Below are 18,972 nucleotides of genomic sequence, written 5' to 3' on the forward strand. Positions count from 1 at the left end.
GCAATACTATTTGTACTTTTTGGTTTTATCAGTGCTTCAATTTTTTAATAAGTTTTGGATTTTCAAATATTTTGGCCTCCAGCATCACTGAAGAGACATTAAGTTTCGTAATACGCTTTTGGTGCAGTAAAATTGGCACCGTTGATGTTATAACAGATGCAGAACAGATGTACTAGAGGCAATTTCGTTCTCAGATTCAAAATAAAACAACAGATACGTATTCAGCGTCTTAAGGCACTCATAAAAGTGTGCCTTACATTGTGAATTTCGCCAAAAACAATATAGTCAGTGTGTGCGAGAAGGGGCTTAATATACAGGGATACTCATTGAACATAGCTGGAATGAAAAGAATCACACCAAATCAGTATTACAATGTATAACGAGAAAACCAGATGACATATTTTACAGAAGTTCTGTAAACCTTGTAGAAATGGGAAAAGTAAAACACACGAAACACATCCATTCGTTAACTAAAGGTAGAATGGACGTTTTTGCCAATTTGGATCGGAAATGACAGCAAATGTTCAGTCCAGATGTTGTTTAAGAAGAACAGTACGACTCATGAATGCAAGGATTTCGGCAGACTTTACTTAAAATGGAATCTGCGAGCTTATCTTATGACAATTTAACAACTCGTTCCCTACATACAGTTTTCTATTTGTTTTATTCATAATTCTTAAAGTTTACTTTATAATGGAAATGAAAATAGCAAATTGCTTTTCCAGATATAATTACGTAAACAAAATAGTTATTTAAATGCTTTTTTTGTTATGAAATAGTGCCCACTATATGTTTTCTGAAAGCATTCATTAGAACTATCTTCTCGTATCTTATTTCAAATTGTTATCATTTGTTTTTCCTTCTATTCACATAATAATGCTTTTCAAAGTATAATCCGTACACAATATGTCAATTGTGCTAAACCTTGAAAACAATCTCGATGACCTATACATTTTTTGTTTACTTTAAAGAAAATAGAACTACATATTGTAATATATATGTATTATTTCATTCATGTTTTATTTATACCTAAACGTTCTACGTACATTATTTAATATTAAAAAAGATGCATTAGCAGTTTTTTAACGATTAGGTATATGCGGATTAATATATTACTACTAGGGGATATTTAACGACATTGACTACCCATGAGGGTCTCGCACGGTCGTTTAATAGAGTAAGATTAAAGTTACACGGTCAATCTGTTTCCATTGTCTAGTTTAGCAAAAAGTAGATGTATATTTTGCACTTCTGTAAACATAGACAATGAAATTTCCAATAGGAACTCCTTTAAGGGCTAAAACTGTGCTACTTTTACCATAAAGTTTCGTAAAAAATTAGATCCTAGAATGAAAAGTTCATATGCACTATACTTTTGTTTTTCAAAGGTCAAAATATAGATGTGTGGCACATTTTCAATATTAATATGACTGGAACTTCTATGAGTTTAAACTAATATTAAATTCTGTACTACCCCTCCCTTCACTTTTGGTCGTCCTCAGAATTAAATTTGGCCACTATCCATGTGTATTCCTCTGAATGCTGTTAATAGTATTTGATTTAGATGATTGTTATATTTGCATGACCCCATATAATTTGTACCCACTACACTAATATAATGTGCTAAAAATCAAATAGGGTTTCCTGTTCGTTTGACCTTAACTCCCACTTCTCTTTTCATTGTACATGTTGTAATGGTAAATCGAACAGAATCATGTATTTTCATATTTGACCTGATATCTTAAACAATTTGTTGGTTGATATATAACAAACACTATTACTGATTAAATACATAGTTTCATGTTTTTACAACCGGCATCTTATTAAAGGAATAATCACATTTATAATACTTTGTCTATCTTGACACATCTTCATTATAATATATCTTAAGTAATCAAAATTAACAATCTAAAATCAATCTTGAATATATGGTGTCTTCAAACATTATCATACAAGTTTTAAAGCAGTATAATAAATCAAGAGTCTACCATCAAGATAATTAATTTTGCTTAAGATTATCAGAAATAATGCCGTGTAATAAACTTAACATCCATGCCACTTCATTTGAACTTAGGTGAATAGTTGTCTCATTTGCAATCATACCACATTTCCTTATTTTTATAATAACAGCTGGTCTATATAATTTCTGTGAAAACGACTTTTAATATTACAGTTGTTTACTATTACTTCAAATGTTTAAGTAGCAATTGTAGAGAAATTATTCAGAAATCCTTATCATAGTGCTCAAAATTATCAGAATATTGATTTTAGTATTCATAGAAACGTTTCGGAATATTTAATTACACTTTAAAATTCATTCAACTTTTGAACAAAATAGTTCAAATTAAATTGTCATACTAAAATTAGGATCGGAAGAATTTCTATTCTCTTTCGATAATAAATCGTTTATTTTATCAATGCTTGATTTTCATCTGGTTCCGGAAGTTCTATTTGTGATCTACTTAAAACGAAATATTTGCGTACATAATATTTGTATAACTGAAAGTATGAAATTACTGAATATGATTGATTGGCTATTATATGATCAACTTTGTGGATTAATACTCACAAAAGAAAAAAGGCCGTTTCCAAAAGTGTATTCCTTTCTCAATATTTCGGCTCATATTTGGAAATGTGCTTTGGACAACTTAAACGTTCGAAGTTTAATGTTTTGTACACATTCATCTTTTAAAGATTTAATGTTTTCAAAACTTAACTCGTCTTAATGATCATTGATATATTTGATCTGAGTTCATCGTCGGTTTTTGATGGGGTATGTGTTTTACCATCTTTGATTGTAGTGTTTTGAGATTGTTGTGTGTCAACTCGTCGTTACCTTTGTGACCATTGTGTTGTCAGTTTTCTTTGAAATTATGATAGTTGATTGCCCTCTTGGAATACTTCTATCTTTGGACATACAAAACAACGGAAACAACTGTTATGGAGATAAACACGAAGGGTTTTTCGTGTTTTCGAGTTTCATCATACAGATACTGCTGTATGCAATCAATACATGCAAGACATGTTGTCCATCATGAAAGGAGCATGCGCATACCATACAATCAGAACACAGTAGTCTTGAGTAATAAAAAGATGAAACATTTTTAAATAAATATAATGTGTCAGAGGATATGATCAAACAATAATTTTGATGATGTCACAATTCAGGTTAATATAACATCGCTTTTGACAAAATGTATGAAACTGTGATTTTTACAAAATATATTGAACATTTGTTTGAACACTAAAATATTTGAGGTAAAGGTTACTTATCCAGGTGAAATTTAAAACACAAAATATTCGGACTATTATTAATTAAACAATGTCAGTGCAGAACATTCGTGTTATGGTCATGATGGTTAAATATTACATTTGAAATGGCTCTCCTCGACTTATAAAACACATATAAGTCATTATAAAATTACAAAATGATATAGGTGAAAATATATAGGAGCCTGTAATTCAGTGGTAGTCAATTTTTGCTTATGCAATATTTGTTTTTTGTTTATTGTTTTATACATTAATCAGGCTGTTAGTTTTCTCGTTTGAATTGTTTTACATTTTTCATTTCGAGGCCTTGTATAGCTTGCTATCCCGTTTTGCTCATTGTTGAAGGCCGTATGGTGACCTTTAGGTGATAACTTCTACATCATTTGGTCTCTTGTGGCAAGTTGTCTCATGGGCAATCATACCACATCTTTTTATTTTTATAAGTTTGCTCATGATTTAAAGACATCTGAGCCATTTATAATTACATACGAACAATCAGCCATTTTCTTCAAATTTAGAAATTTCGCCGGTCACTGGATGTTCATGAAATAAATTTACAAAACTCCTTTTTTGATATACGTCATGTAAGCCATAATTTTGCATTTTGTCGAGATGAAAGTAAAAAAAAGCCTTTAAAAAACTTTCTGATCGAATATATCAACAAAGCTAAAACACTTTGAAGTCCAAAGTCTAAACATATTTATTTATATTCTTTTTGCAATCAAATTATAACTCCAAATTACTACTGATAATCATTTTAATTTTGCATAAACTAAGGTAAATATAAATAAATGCTTAAGACAATGTAAGAAGTTTGACATCAAATACAATCATACAAAACACAGCCTATTTCAGAACATCTATACGCTTTGTTCGAATTAAATATTTAACTTAACATAATTTTTTGTTCATTTTCTCCTTTTAATTGTGAGTTTGTTCCTTGACAACTAAATGAATCATGTAACAACACCATAAATGTCCATAAATGTACAGGCAGGTATAGTAATCATACAGTCAATTCATTCTTCCTTCTACATGTTTAAAGATTGTAAAACAATGACCAATACATAAAAGTAACCATAGTTTTATAATGTATAAATCAAATTCAACAATATATCAATTGTAACATGAATATATATAAATGATCTGAAGTTTAAACAAAGCTGAAAACTAACAAACCGTTTTCGAAATTCTTTAAGAGGAATTCAAAAAATAGCATAAATTTTCACAACATTTCAACTTGAGCAATTTTTCAAAACTTGTGTTTCTAAGAGGTTTTTCCCATTGATTCTCTCGACTTTTCACTGTTCACAGATTAGACAGGAAAGATTACATGGTGAATTACATAATAGTAAAACCCATCTGAAGAAGAATTTCGAAAAAATAAAAAAGAATAACAAGCGCTTTCATTGCTATTATTCATCATTACTGTTTTATAAGCCTGGTATCTTTGATGAGATTTTTTTTTCACTAATCTATCAACCTGAATAAAATGTTGGACACCATCTTTCCAAAGAATTATTAAGGACTGACATTGAAACATATAATACAATGAGGAAAATATGTTTAATAAAAAGATAGACAAGTTGATTTTAAAAATACATCAGTTTCCTGGAGAATTTAATTTATTTGGAAGAACAAAAACTCTCAACGTTTGTGTTATATATTCTTGTATTAACATGCTTTCTACATTGGCTAGAGGTATAGGGGGAGGGTTGAGATCTCACAAAATTTCTACATTGGCTAGAGGTAAAGAGGGAGGGTTGAGATCTCACAAAAATTCTACATTGGCTAGAGGTATAGGGGCGGGTTGAGATCTCACAAAAATTCTACATTGGCTAGAGGTATAGGGGGAGGGTTGAGATATCACAAAACAAGTCTAACCCCACCGCATTTTTGCGCCTGTCCCAAGTCAGGAGACTCTGACCTTTGTTAGTCTTGTAAGTTTTATAATTTAATAATAGTTCATTTATATGTTTTGGAGTTTAGTATGACGTTCATTTTCACTGAACTAGTACACTTTTTAAGGGGCCAGCTGAAGCCAGTCTCTGTGTCCAGGATTTTCTCGCTGTGTTGAAGACCCATTTGTGGCCTTCAGCTTTGTTCTGCTCTTTGGTCAGGTTGTTGTCTATTTGACATATTTCCCATTTCCATTCTCAATTTTATTTACAATATTAACCTTGATAATATGTTAAATATTTGTTTTCCATGGCATTGTGGTTACTTTTTTAAAAATATTTAGAAAAAAAAGAAGACTTTAAAAATATAATTTGTACTGATTATGTTGTTATCAAACTTTTTTTCTTGTTAAAGGGATTTCTTGGATCTATCACAACACCTTCCATTACATACTCCATCCACCATCAACAACAAATTCTTGTCCGGTTACATAAGAGACCTAAATTGGAAACAAAAATAATGTCAAACTTTTATAAAATGTATGTATGTAAATTATTCAAATATTCAATTTCGAAATGATGGAGAAAAACAGAAAAAAATAATAATAATATAGCTATCTTCAAATCTATATATCCGTCGATCAATTGACAAAGGAAGCAGCCAAAACAAACAAAAGATAATTAGCAATCGACAAGAGCATAATGCAGAAAAGAAAAATTCAGTGCCAAGGTTTTCACTACAATATTGTTTGAATGAGTTTTTCATGAATGGTATGGGGACAACCATTTGATTTTCTAGGGGTGGGGGAAGGATTTTTTACAGAAGAAATGTTGATTTTGACCTATTGCATTGCCTATTTATTTTGCATTTTTGTACGACTTAGTCCACACTAACACCCTGCATTTTTTGGTGCAGAATATTCATTTGCATCCTGTATTGGGCTAGATATTTTTTTTTTCAGTTCTCATCTGGGCAGCAAATTAATTTTCAAAATCTCGCTCTCACTTAAAATCAAATGGTCATCCCTTAAATGTATCCGATTCTAAATGCCTCTGGGGCTACTCGTTGTCATTTTGCCATTGACTTATATATGAGTTTTAAATTACCCCTTGGTACCTCCCGCATCTAATTTCTTCTAACCCTTACATTTAAAAGTGGAAGCTTTAACTCGTTTTCCGTCTTTTTTGCAGGAATGAACTGATTAACTCTGGTTAAACATTTCCTGATATAAAATGTGTCTGCGTCTCAACTCAATAAGGACATTTGTTCGCAGTCTTAGATCTTAAGATACCAGAATAGTCCGCTGATCTGTAAATTTACCGATGGCGTCCTTAGGGTGGATTCGTATGGCAGGTAATCCATGCATAACAGGAGACAGTTGCCAGGTTTCGTTCCTTTTGAAGATCATGCCTTTCCCTCAATGTTTGTTTTACCTGTTTCTATAAATATGGATTCTTGACATTTGAACATCGGTCAACTGCTGTGTCCTCTTATACTAATAGCAGCGGTCATGTTGCCCATGGTTAGTAAATACGCGGTGACAAGTCGCCTTCGGTGATGCCACAATAGAGAAAAAGATAATGAGATTGTGGTTTCGACATGTGGTCAAAAAATATATCATGGTCATTGATGATAGACAGAGATATTTAATATCGACCAACCAAATCAGACTGGTGTTTACAACTCTTTCAAAGAGATAACTTCAACCTTGACGGAAAATACATTTGGTTCAATATCTTAATTGTGAGCAGCACTAGCTGTTTGGGGTTAATAACGTGTGACAACCACTATCTATTTCATATTGTACATGTCGTATTAAAATGGATATTAGGAACACATATTGAAATTTGCGCTAAATGCTTAATCATAGTCATTAAGTACACCGATTATAGATTAAGAAATAAAGAATAGCGCATGGGAAATATACGAAGTCAGGATAAATTAAAAAGTCAATGCTCATAAATAATATCGGCTATTTTTGGAAAAATCTTTTTCAACGATATTCATTGGTATAATCTTAATGCATTTTGATCAAGAAGAAAGATCATATGTACCCTATCAAGTCATATAACCGCCAAGTCAAGTCAAGTATAAACTGAATTACAATAAAATTGTATATTGATTGTCAGTATATAATATGTGCTTACATAACTGGTGTGTATTACCTCATCTGATGCTAAAAACAAAACCATATTAGCTACTTCCTCTGCCATTCCAAATAGGCCTTATTATCCAAATAGAGGAATATTTTTTGGCGTGCAAATGCCCAAAATTAAGCGAGACAAGATGAATAAATATCGTAATTTACTTCTGTTTTATTCTGTGACATGTTTTATAATGTGATGATTTGATGGATAACGAAACTATATAACTTGCAGTACAGCTATTTCAACCATCAAAAGCAGTTCTCTTATATGAATAGCATGTAAAGCATTTATTTGAATATATGATTTTATGTTTTGTCTGAATAAATTATCACAATATTCAAATGGAAAAAATGAACTAATGTAATATTGTAGGACCATTATTTCAAAACAACAACAGCTGTTCTGATTACAATGATATTAAACCGTTTTCCGTATACGATAGTACGTAAAGGTCATACTTGTTTAGTGAAATTTAAATTACTGTTTTGTTCTGTTTACCTCGTCATAATCTGGAAGATCTCTTATTCTTGAATCTAATGATGGAGTAAAGATGGTACCTAAAACAAAAGCAAAATATTTTGTTTATCGGTCTTACAATGACATGTATTTTATAAAAACTATTCAATGTGTGCAGAATAAGCACAGGTTACAAATAATGAGTGTTCTCTGCACTGAAGTCAGTTATTTGTCTTACCTGGACAAACACAGTTTACTCTGATGCCATCTTTGATAAAGTCAGAAACCATTGCTTTCGACATTCCTATGATAGCTGCCTTTGTAGCACCATATATGCATCTGTTAGGAGCACCTGTAAAATTAATAACAACACAAAAACTTGATAAAAAATTAACAAAAAAGAGCGATTTTAATTAAAATAAAAATGATAAAAACTCGACAAAAGAAGAAGAAGAAACGTGTTTTCGATGGATATGTGATAACAAAATTATACAATACTGATAAGAATTCTTAGGTTATTATTTTAAAGTTACAAAAATTGTACCAGAATGGAGGGAAATTTATCCGCCAAAATAACGGCAAAGTAAATCAAAATCTGATAGTTGCTGAAACAATAGGCTAACGGCTAGAGTAAGACAACCCCTGACATATCGAATTCGGCATACGATAACGTAATTTTGATTGGTGCTGTTTTCATCCAATGTAAAACTTATCAAGCTTTAAGCAAACGTGCAAGCATTCCGATTATTCTTGTTTTCTGCTTCTTTAAGTATACAATATACCACCAAGTAGCCTGATCATTAATTACTGTTGCGTGCGTGGCCTATTTACATAAATTAATCAACAAAGTAAAATAAGGAAATTCAGTGCTATATCGTACAAATTCTTTGGTAGTGCAGATGAACAAATTACGTGGTTTAAAATTATGTACAAAAGGTTTAATACTTAAATAAGAGTATAGAGAACAGCATCACTTAGCAGATCTATAAAGGATGGACGAAAGATACCAGAGGGACAGTCAAACTCATAGATCGAAAACAAACTGACAACGCCATGGCCAAAAATAAAAAGACAAACAGACAAATAATAGTACAGATGACACAACATAGAAAACTGAAGACTTAGCAACACGAACCCCACCAAAAATTGTGGGTGATCTCAGGTGCTCCAGAAGGGAAAGCAGATCCTGCTCCACATGTGGCACCCGTCGTGTTGCTTATGTTATTACAAATCCGGTAAATAGTCAAATTCGGTAGGTCACATTCGTGAAAAGGAAGGGTATTGAAGTTACGACATAAGGAACATATCCGATATCATCTGTGTAACGGTTATTCCATAACGGTCAACCAACTCGTGATGGCGTCCGTAAAATTTACGAAGGGATGATTTCAACTTCACCATTTGGAACTCTTGGTTTAATAGCTTCCTTGTAAGCAGCAATCCTCTATTAAGGAAATCATGATAGGAAAAACAAGCCCGGGAATACCGTATCAATTGGGAGATATCCGTATGCAGGCGCTGCTTGAATGTTGCTACATAGAAATGGAAAGTTTCAATTGGGAAGCTGAAATCATCTCTTTTGTCGTAAAGTTTGTTTTCAACCGACCCTTATTGTCAACTTCTAGAAGTAAGTCAAGATATGAGGCAGACTTAACTGTATCTGTAGTATCCTTTATCTCTAGTTCGATGGGATAGATTTGTTCAACATAATCACCAAATTTTGTATTATTTAATGAGAGAACATCATGTATATTGCGGAACGTAAAGTTAAAGGATATTGCTAACTTCTTATCTTTCTTCCTAAGAAGTTCCTGTATGAAGTCAGTCTCATAATAATAAAGAAACAAGTCGGCAAGAAGAGGGGCACAATTGGTTCCCATTGGAATTCCGACAATCTGACGAAAAACTCGTCCTCCAAATGTAACAAATATGTTGTCAATCAAGAAATCAAGCATCTTGATAATGTCAGTTTCAGAGAATTTTTTGTTTGAATCAGAGTGATTCTTTCCAAAGTAGGATTGATCCCTCCCCAAGACAAGATACTTGTATTTACGTTCGCCATTCTTTTTAATGAAACAAAGTAATACCAACTCTTTCAATTTGTCTTTTAGTTTGGAATGGGGGATACTTGTGTAAAGTGTAGAAAAGTCAAATGTTTTAATACTATTGCAAGATGAGAGAGTCTTAGATTGTTTGTACTCTAAAAGATCTTTGGATTTTTTTAGTATCCACATCTGATTCACGCCACCTCTAGAATAGGCAGTTTCACAATAACTTTGGAGCCCGGCTTTGATTGCTGATAAAATAGATGTTAATAATTTAGAAAGAGGTTTTTTTCGTGGAGCACTTGGAAGACACAGCAATATACCGCTGTTTGTAAGGACACTTATGTAGCTTAGGTATCCAATACAGTGATGGAAGATCCAGTTCTTCATCTTTGGTTGAAATTCCAAAGGAACATAGAACAGACCTATGATTATCCAGGATTTCATCTTTGGTAAGTGTCTCGAGGGTATATGTTGAGTTTCCAAGTGAATTGTCAAAGCTGTCTACTAACGGAGACTGAACTATTAAATGGGTAATGTGTTCCATTGCGGTATTGTAAACGGAAAAAAAAATAAGTGCCTATATGTATCTTTAGATGTATAATATATGTGTCTAAGAGCGAGTTGATAAATTTTCCGGTTTTTGGATCTGCAGGTATAAGGATGGTGTCTGATGGAATTGCGACTAGATGATGAGATATTTTATACAGAATTCACCACACAACATAATTCCTTCACCGTGCTGATGTGAAATCTCAAGTATCAAATTAAAAAGTTGACAATTAAGTGTTTTATAACCAACATAAAAAAGTAAACTGACCTTTGATACTAGAGGCAACAGAAGAAATGCTGACTATATTGCCCTTCTTTGCACTTCTCATCTAAAAGTATTTTATTTTGATATAAATACATTAATTGGGATCGACTTCCAATACTTTTTGTCCTAATATGTTATAAACATCATAATTCGGGAGATAGTTTATATTTAAAAAGTATTATAACCTTTTCCCGAATTTCATATTGACTGTTATGTGTTTTTTTAAACAGAATTATAAATCTGAATGATCAGATGATTAAAACATACTAGCCTCTCGTGCATAACAAAAAGAAACATCTTATAATTTACGGTATTCATTTAGTTACCTCTTTTCAGCCCATAATGGCACATATAAACTTTTTGACATCAAAATAAAAAATATCGCCCAATTCATGGCATACTTTGCCTTAATATGTTATGTTCCTCTTTCATTTAAAACTTCTAATTAATGACAAATACTAGTATTAAAAAATGATCTTCATTTTCCATTATCCAAATAAAAGACATTTTGTTTTCAAGTGTTAAAATAGTACCAATGCCACAGCGGTTACTTAAATGTTATGGTCGGTACATGATGGAGTAAATAATTCATGTCAAATATATAGTTACTGTTCAAACAAAAAATGAAAAATCATTTCATTTACTTTGGACAAACGACTTGATTTTCCTTGTAAGTCTCCACCCGGTTGATGAAACTTAGAAATCAGTTTCTGAAAGACTTCGTTTTTCTTCTTTTATATTTTTATGCTGCGTTCATTCGAAATATATATATATAAGTTATATTAAACTGTTAACATCTGTAGAATTTTAAAATATAATAAATAACTTTAGAATTGTAATACTTTCATCCAATTGAATAAATTTGACTGACAACCATGTTATGTGATAACATTACCAACTGAACTTTTTATTATATAATCAAGACCTACAGTCAGTGTATTGTACATATTGTTATATTAGTATAACACGTATATATTGAACTGTTGAGTGTCTGTGTATAATACGGTTTAACCTCTATTGTTTGCTTCAAAGTTACTAAAATCATGGAAGTGTCAATATAATACTTCCATGCTTAAATCCAATTGTCAGGCGCGGACTCAGGATTTGATGATAGGGCGCTCCTCAGTGACGAGTTAGGAATAAGGAGACCGTATTTTGACAAAAACTGGTTGCAATTTTACCTTTAATATAAATTACATTTTATGTTTCTTATTGAGGGGGCGCGCCTGGTTGAACCTTGAAAGTTTTTAATAAAAGAATAATAGCAAGCTGAAGATTAAAATATATAAATATAATCGACCTATGGTGTCAAACATGTTTCCATTCTTGAAAGCAAAATCAGAACGCATCAACATATTAATTCATCCAAGGCACATAACAAAATGTGTATGTCATTTCTGTTTAAAGAGTTACTGTGTCAACTTCTCTTGTATTATTGTTGTATTTGTAATTGGAATTTCAAAAAGTAACTTATACAAAAATAGGAAGATGTGGTATGATTGCCATTAAGTTGTTTTACATATATTTCTATATTTTCAATTGAAAAAATGTCAGAAATTGTTATACTAACATCATGAACATAGTCTAACTGTGCAAAATGACACCTACACTTGCTTACATCTACGTCTTTTGGCCTCTAGTGAATAGTGTCGTATTGGCATAATAGCACATATCTTCTTCTTTTTAAATGTGTTATATATGATAACACTATTTCAAATTTTAAATCAGATACCGATCTTTTTATAGATTTCAATTTTGCAAACTTTTATTTCAATGAACATCTCAAGCAATAAATAATACAAAGGACATTTCAAACTAAAATAGAATAAAACAAGGATTTCTATTTCTTATATAGATTCATTGTAAATGAACATCATATATTTTGATTCCATGCTGAGGTTCCTTTCATTGCAAAATTGTCGGTGATTATACATCCTAGGTATTAACACAATATATAATGTAATATTGTTATGGAAATGGTATATCTGTGCAGTTCATCTTTATTTATTTTATACAATAATTATTTGCACGAATACATGTACAATGATACAGTCAAAGCAGTCTATATTGTCTTTTTTTTCACAAATCTCCTTATTTGCGATAACTCACCGATATATTTGTTCCATATGATATCCTTTATAGATGAAAAAAATAATTAATATTTGAAACAGCTTCTAACGGTCTAACCGTTTGAGAAGTGTGAGATCCGAGTAAAGTTTAACAATTAGGACCTGGCACATCAATAATTGGTTACATGATTTCTTAAGATGTTAGTAAATATGTTTATTAGGTATCACGATTAAGTGAAATAAAATAAAATATTGAAATATGAACTATACATGCACTTACTTTGTCAGCTGCTCTTGGTCCAAGGTACTGTAGTAATAACTATTCAAAATGACAGTCGACCCGCCCCTTTATATAGGATATGGGAAAAAGGTTTTTTAATTTTAATTTTTGTGTTCAGTCTTTTTTTCAGCATATACATTGTTCAAATATTTGTCATGATAATTTTAATTCACTTTATAAAGATTTAAATATGTATTCACATAATATTTAGATATTTATGTAAATTAAAAACCTCAAAAATCAAATATTAAATGTTGTATTCGGAATCTTTCTATCTTTTTTTTTTACACATAACCCGGAAATATATGAATATACTTTTGCCTCACAATTCATTGTCATTTTTAGTGTCAGGAGAGAACGTTTCAACACTGTTTATACATCAAGAAAAAACAATGGCGAACGAAGAATGCCGTGTATTATCGATACAAAGTACTGTCGTGTTTGGATACGTCGGAAACAAGAGTGCTTCATTTCCATTACAGGTAGATCTTTACAGATCAAAATTCTTCTTCTTCTTCCAATTACGGGAAAGACTCCGGTGCCGGAGTGCGAAATATCCCGGAACTGTGACGCTATGTACGTGAAAATGGTGGTCGAAAATTATAATATAAAATAAAATATTTGCCACAGTCCAATTACAATTAAAATAACATTAGTTGTAGCTTAATGTTAAACATCTTCACATTATGTACAGTGACTTAAATACAATAGGTAATTATCCAGACAGGATTCTCCAAAGGTTAAGGTGGAGATACCACCTTTGAAGGATTCTATGGAGGGTGACATGCACATTCCCCCGGGAGATCATTCCAAGCTGCAATAGTGCTTGGGGAAAAAGAAGACTTAAAATAGTCTTTACTTGTATATATATGCCGAAAATTATGTTGTCCTCTAGTACGCCTGTCCGGTTGTGTCAGGACGTCATTAGTGACTTCAACCAGCCCCCCTCCCATTAATCTTATAAATGAAATCAAGCTTTGCTTTTGTTCTGCGGGATTGTAAGTTTTCCAATTTAAGATTATTTATCATACCTGTGACAGCTCCTGGTGATCTATCATTGTAATCATTAAACACATATATTGCTGCCTTACGGTGAATCTGCTCAATTTGGTTAATTTGGTTTTGTTTGAAGGGATCCCAAACTGGTGAGGAGTACTCGACGGTCGGACGCACAAGTTATGTGTACGCAAGGTTTTTAACCTTACGTGTACAGTTTTTCATGTTTCTACGTAAAAATGCTAGAGTTTTATTTGCCTTTGAAGTTATATAATTAATATGGGCCCCCAATCAAGATCGTTGCTTATTGTAACACATAGGTACTTGCTGTCCTTGACAGAATCATATACATGATTATGTAATTTATATTGAAATAAGTTAGGTTTTGACTTTTTAGAAATATTTATGACATAACATTTTTCAGGATTAAATTTCATCTGCCATTCAGATTCCCAGTTTTAAAGGTTTGATAGATTTTTTTGGAGTGCTTGAGACTCATTTATATTATTTGATATTTTATAAAGTAAACAGTCGTCAGCAAAAAGACGAACCTTACAGGAGACATGCTCATGTAGGTCGTTTATAAATAACAAAAATAAAGTCGGGCCTAATACTGTGCCCTTAGGAACACCAGAATCAACAGTTAATTTGGAAGATTGAACACGGTCTAGCAGGACTTGCTGTTGCCTGTTTGACAAAAAATATCTTATCCAAAGTAAATTATGTTTCCTTATACCATAATAATTAAGTTTTGTTATTAATCTTTCGTGGGGGACCTTATCGAAAGCTTGTTTCCTGATGTAACTAGTTAAAACATATTCAAATACAGAAAAAAGCCGTTAAAGAAACCGGTCTATAGTTAATTGCGTTATGCTTATCTCCCTTTTTAAAAATTGGCACAACATTTGCCTGTTTCCACTCTTTTGGAATTTTTCTATCATTTATGGATTTTTGTAAAAAGAATTCAAGGAAGGGGGATATTTCTTCCGAGAATTTATTAAGAAAAATAGCAGGGATGTTATCAGGTCCACTAGCTTTATGGGGGTTTATTTTTTTTAGAAGTTTATTTATGCCATTAATATTAATGGTTATATCTGGCATGGCTGGGTAGGGGTATTTTGGCTTATGCGGCATTGAAGATTTATCTTCTTTAGTAAATGCACTTTTAAATTGCTCATTTAAAACATTTGATTGTTTTTGTGGATCACTATAAAGTAATCCATCTTTACCTCTCAAAGGTGAGACTCCTGATGTTTCAGTCTTTTTCCCTTTTATATATTGCCAAAAGGATTTTGCTTTTTCACCAAGTTGTGGACTTTTTTCAATAACAGTAATGTAGTCAAGAGGTTAATTCAAGAAAAAGGGATACAACAAGTAAAATGTACATGTATAATGCTACCTTCAAAACAATTTACCTGTACTAATAAAAAAAACTTGTTTTTAAACTTTTCATTAGAATTAATGTCAACCTTCAACTTTTCATACTCATGCACATGAAGTAGTCACCAGCTGTCCTGTCTAGGCCCAGGACAGTCAGTCTGAACAGGTTATATGATTCTGCATGATAATTGCTACTTGTAATCTAATATGCTAAATATTACCGTGTATTTTGGATTTTTTTTTATCCTTGGTCTGTTTTCAAGTGAGTCCAAATAAGGGTGCAAAATTATTCTTTGGTTTATTTTAATATGCTGAATCTAAAAATGTCTTTCGATTTTGGTTTGTTGGACCATTTTTCAAATTAGTTTACATCAGGGTCCAAAAATATTTTTTTCGTTTGATATTAACATTAATGTAATGATATACGTCTATGAAAGCATGTTTCCTCAATCCTTGTCTCATATTTTCGGTAAATATCCCTTTCCAATGTTCCACAAACTTCAAAAGGTATCTCCCGCTAAATTATAGATGCATAGCGAAATAAGTATAGTAAAACAAATAGTGTCTCTCAAGTTCATTTAAAATGACGGAAATGTTATTTGTATCTGATTAATTCTTCGTTATTTTTTTTTTATTCAGAAGACTTTAGTGCAGTCCTGAGGTAAGATTCTGTTATCACGACGTCGTCGAAAACAAAACCATTAACAGCAGGATGTTACAAGTTCGTCGATGAGTTGATATGAAAATGTATAGACTCTCCTTCATTACACTTGTGCATCAGTTGACATGCATATTTTATTTTATTGAATGTTTTTTTGTATTATGCTGTTATGTGTTTGCGCTTCATGCCAAATTAAAGATATTTTGCTATCTTGTCGGCTTTTACCATTTGAATATTATTTTACAAAATAAAAATATGAAAATGAGCCTACAAAAAGAACTCTTCCTTTGTGACAGCTAAAACATTTGGACATTGTTTAGGCGATAAATAATGAAAATAAGACTTTATAGATTGCATGCATTCGATGGGGTTTTCATTAGAAACACTAAAGCCAAACATTTGTAAGTCAAAGGCGTACAAAAAATAAACTGATCATATTCAGATACCAGGATTATTGTTTAATACGCATGGCTTGCGTCACCGAAAGATTCATTAGTGACAATCGAATAAAAAAGTTTAAAAGTCTAAATACAGTATGACATTCAGGAACATAGGAGACCCAAACTTCTGAAAGTCTTCGCCAAATTTCCAAGGCAGATGAAGAGATTTATGACCAAAAACGGACTTCAAATAAATATCTAAATCTATCTTTCTAAAGTCAACTTTGCCTAAGGGAGTTAAAGCCTTAGATTCTTTATGAGTTCTTGATTTGTAAACTGAAAATTTAAAAACTGTAGGTTATAAATCATGCCAGTATCGAAGAACTGACGACTGAAACGATGACACCCTCAGGGACTGATAGTCAGAGGAAACGACCAATTGGCGTCTTCCACCTGTTGATGACCAACGGCAGCATAAAATATTTTAAGGTCAACATTCGCCTCCGAGCACGAGCCGACCGTGTGTAGGCTGTATAGTCAGTCAAGGTCGTATCAAATTAACATCATTATTATGACAAAATCATTATACGGTAAAAGGAGTAGGGGCAATTAGGCCCTTATTTGACCCAAATAATAATACATATTTAAAAGGTATCATACATATTCTTACATTTGTCATAACTAGAATAGGAAAACAAGTATTCAGAAAATTAAAAAAAATCACAATTAACGAGTCGCCATGGCAACAAACATTGAAGACATTTGTATATTTTGTGAAATGTCTTTTTTTTCTTGTTTTTCATCAAGTTTGTAGTATATTTGTTAGACATCGTTGTCAATGAAACGGGATTTGATGCGACAGTCATACAAGTGAGAGGTTTAGCTAGCTATAAAAACAGGTTTAATTCACCGTTTTCTTTAAAAGAAAAATGCCTGTACCAAATCAGGAATATGACAGTTGTTATCCATTCGTTTGATGTGTTTCAGCTTTTGACTTTGACATTTGATTAGAGACTTTTCGTTTTGAGTCTTTTGTAGACGAAACGCGCGTCTGGCGCAAATACAAAATTTAAAACTTGGTATCTATATATATGATGAGTTTATTTAAAATCACTGGGTCGATGCCACTGCTGGTGGAGTTCTTATTCCCCGAGGGTATCACAAACCCAGTAGTCATTGATATGGTCATATTTATAAATTAACTGTTTACAACAATGTACATTTATGAAATACTAAGGCTTTTATACCTCAGGAATACATGACTTTAGCTGTATTTGGCCAAACTTTTAGGAATTTCTGGTCCTCAATACTCTTCAACTTTATTTGGCTTTTTTAATTTTTTTTCAATCGAGAGTCACTGATGAGTCTTTTACATTGTAGACGAAACATGCGGCTGGCGTTAATATAAAATTTCAATCCTGGTATCTATGGCGAGTTCAATCAGGTCGTATTTATACGTCTAGTTCTCAGTTTCTGTAATTTTCTTTTTGAAACATGCATAGTCAAATGTGCCTAATAAGGTCGAAGATCGTGAACTTTGTTTATCTTAAAACATAGGAGTAGATGTAAACGCGGTTGAATGGATATTAATGTCCGGAAAAACTTTAAATTAAATGATTTTTCCCCTCAATCAATATTTTATTAAATTATACGCACCTGCAAAATCAAAACAGTAAACATAAATTTAATTTCAAATTTTGAAAGCTAAAGGTGAACAATTTGACTCAAACAGAACTTACGATGTTAGGAAGATCTCACAGATTTGTGTGTAAAATTATCCAAGGACATCCGAAACGAACCCGTTCTGACAAATGTACAAGTTTTCTTGATTGGTTTTCAGTTGAAAGTATTATCAACAGATGTAAACTTTTATTTTATGGTAGACCATGTAGGTTGAAGTCTTCTGCGTTACCAACAAAAAATAATGATAGGTAGACTAATGGAATTCAAACATAAATGCGTTCCAGAACGACTTGGTTTTATACCTGACATCCTTAAAGCAGCCGAAAAATATAACATTACAGATTATATTGTTAAATTTGCAAATACTAGTTCTTTCCAATCAAAAAACTTTGGTCAATTATTGTTAATCGGAATATAAAAGCAACTGAACAAACATGGTGGTTATACCGAATTTCATGCGAGAATGACTTTCATATGTTTAGACATATTCATTCTGCCATCAAACCGCATAAAGCATGGACAATTGCTAAACAGTTTCCTGTACTTCGTGTCTCCGCCAAGTATGTTATTGACTTATGTTCTGTAGTACGTTATGAAGATGAACATTTACTTTGTGACAAATATGGCAAGTTCTTCGTGAATATCGTTGAACACTTACTGGTATCCTGTGATTTTATACAAGACAAAAGAGATGATCTATGGCAGGACATAATTAACGTTAATCCCATTTAGTTCAGTGTTTTATGGACAGTCTGCACATGAATTCACAACAACAATTCTCTCATGCAATACGTCATATGAATTAGAAAATGACAAATTAACTTTTCTCTCTAAGACATGTGTTCGTCATGTGGAAAAAATCTGCAGAGGTTTCTTAAATCGATAGAAG

The 18,972-nt window shown here is 32.0% G+C and overlaps 1 protein-coding gene across 1 annotated transcript in view; it reads right to left on the bottom strand.

The window, feature by feature from the left end:
- The window catches only part of LOC127725970 (mucin-22-like), a gene marked incomplete at its 5' end in the record, with an annotated part of 219,272 nt that overhangs the window by 156,583 nt on the left and 43,717 nt on the right, over positions 1-18,972 (bottom strand). The window lies entirely within an intron of this gene.

The sequence above is a fragment of the Mytilus californianus genome, unplaced genomic scaffold (assembly GCF_021869535.1).
Source record: "Mytilus californianus isolate M0D057914Y unplaced genomic scaffold, xbMytCali1.0.p SCAF_15, whole genome shotgun sequence".
Taxonomy (NCBI): Eukaryota; Metazoa; Mollusca; class Bivalvia; order Mytilida; family Mytilidae; genus Mytilus; species Mytilus californianus.